We start from the raw sequence: 2,424 nt of genomic DNA, 5'->3' as shown, positions 1-2,424 counted from the left end.
TTGACCCCAGTATTATTTCCTGCCATGGCAGGGGGTCGGACTAGATGATCTGCTCAGGTCCCTTCCGACCCTAGAAACTATGAAACTATGGGACCCAGATCTTCACTGGGGTCAAACATCTCTGTTACATTTTCACTGCCCAGCTTGGCAACTTCTGAGACTGGAAGCAAAGCACTGAACAGAGCCGTTCTCCTGGGACCTGATTATTAGTCGCACTTAGAATCACAGACGATGAGGGTGGGAAGGGACCTCAGAAGGTCACATCAAGCCCAACTCCCTGCTCCAAGCAGGACCAGCCCCAACTACATCATCCCAGCCAAGTCTTTGTTGAGCCGAGTCTTAAAAATCTCCAAAGATGGATACTCCACAACCTCTCTGGGTAACCTGCTTCCACGCTTTACTACCCTCCTCATGAGAATGTTCTTCCTAATATCCAACTTCAGCTTCCCTTGCTGCAACCAGAGCCCATTGCTCCGTGTCTGCCATCTGCCCGCACTGAGATCAGTCCAGCTCCATCCCCTTTGGACCAACCCTGCAAAGAAGTGAAGACTGCTATCAATCCCCCATAAACCTTCTCTTTTCCAGACTAAATAAGCCCAGGTACCTCATCCTCTCCTCAGAAGTCAAGCCACTCAGGAAGGGGAAGTTGCCTTGGCCCTTAGGTTGGTGGAGTGGGGCTGGGGTTGCCACGTAAGCAAGAACCAGGGACCAGTTTGAAGGCTTTTCTGGCAAATCTTTTCTACACCCTGCCCCCTTCCTATAGGAAGCAAATACTGGTTATAAAGACTTTTAGTCTGGGCTAAACAAATCCATTTTCAAATGAAAACCAGGCTGGAATGAAACAGTTCTGGTGGCTGGGGAATCTGAAGGAGCTGGGGGGACCTTAGCTGGCAGGCACCACCAAGCAGACCATCCAGGGGACTGTATTTAGGGGCCAAGTGCAAGCCTTCATGATCAAAGCACTTCACAACCCAAGCACACAACACTTCCCTTGCCTGCGCAGTCAGCAGGGTCAGAGTGGTGTGGTAAGACAGATCACAGGTTTCCTGTGCTAAGAGACATATTTAGCTGTGTTAGTCTGAAGTCAAGTAGAAGACAGGGCAGAACTGTACCTGATATATCTCCTTTGTTTTCTGAGTGTGCATCCATCTATCTATCTATCTATCTACCTACCCATCCATCTATCCATCCACACAGAGCGATATACATACATCTCTCTCTCCCTATCTATCCATCCATCTATACATATATATCTATATCTATATAGATAGATAGATAGATATGCACACAGATAGATAGATAGATAGATAGATAGATAGATAGATAGATAGATAATCACAAGCTTTTATGAGCTGAAGCTTACTTCATCAGCATCTGACAACTTGAGCTTTGGCGTTTGCAAGCTTGTTCTATGTATCTGCTTTGGTTAGTCTATCAGGAGCAACATTATGCTGTGTCTTTCTGTGGTTATACATCCAGGCTGCTAGCAGAAAACAAACAGAAAGAAAAATGCATCTCTCTGCCCTTACCATCCCCCCAGCAGGGGAAAGGAAATGAGAATGGTCAAGCCATTTGCAAAAGATGCTCTTATTTATGCTGTATTAAGGGGATAGCCCTTGAATGAAGGTGGAGAATCTCCTTGGGGCTTCTGCTATCAAGGGCTTAGGTCTGGGTTGTAGCCAGAGCATGTTTAGGTGTGATTCAAAGTCTCCTAGAATCACAGACAATGAGGGGTGGAAGGGACCTCGGGAAGTCACATCTAGTCCAACCCCTGCTCAAAGCAGGACCAGACCCAACAACATCATCCCAGCCAAGGCTTTGTCTAGCCAGGTCTTAAACACCTCCAAGGATGGAGAGTCCAGCACGTCTCTAGGGAACCTGTTCCAGTGCTTCACCACCCTCCTAGTGAGAAAGTGTTTCCTAATATCCAGCCTAAACCTCCTTTGCTGCAACTGGAGCCCATTGCTCCTTGTCCTGTCATCTGCCACCACTGAGAACAGCCCAGCTCCATCCTCTTTGCAACCCCCCTGCAGGGAACTGAAGACTGCTATCAAATCCACCCTCTCAGTCTTCTCTTCTTTTCTTCTACTAATGTCAGTACAACTGTTCCAGGTGTAACATGCTGCTCACTGTGATGAAGGACATAGGAAGCATCTTTGAAACAAATTTAATTCCTCACTAACATAAAGCATTTTCCTATTAAAATCCCAAACAAAACTATGCACTAGAATATTTTGGAGAACTTGCTTTTCATGTTAAACACCCACCTAAAATTATTATGAAGCAGTAATAAAAGATGAACAGGAAAGCTGGGAAGAGACAATTTAAAAATCTTCCTTTCTGAAATGTCCAATACACCTACAGCCTAGGAAATGACCTGCTGGGTGGCACGGAAGTGGAAAGGGATCTTGGAGTCCTAGTGGA

General features: G+C 46.1%; 1 protein-coding gene across 1 annotated transcript in view; it reads left to right on the top strand.

The window, feature by feature from the left end:
* Window positions 1–2,424, top strand: part of CD244 (CD244 molecule) — a 17,446-nt gene that overhangs the window by 8,993 nt on the left and 6,029 nt on the right. The window lies entirely within an intron of this gene.

Source organism: Crocodylus porosus, unplaced genomic scaffold (genome assembly GCF_001723895.1).
Source record: "Crocodylus porosus isolate Cpor-Errol unplaced genomic scaffold, CroPor_comp1, whole genome shotgun sequence".
NCBI classification, from domain to species: domain Eukaryota; kingdom Metazoa; phylum Chordata; order Crocodylia; family Crocodylidae; genus Crocodylus; species Crocodylus porosus.
The sequence above is the reverse complement of the archived record's forward strand: the minus strand, read 5'-3'. Positions and strand labels throughout refer to the sequence as shown.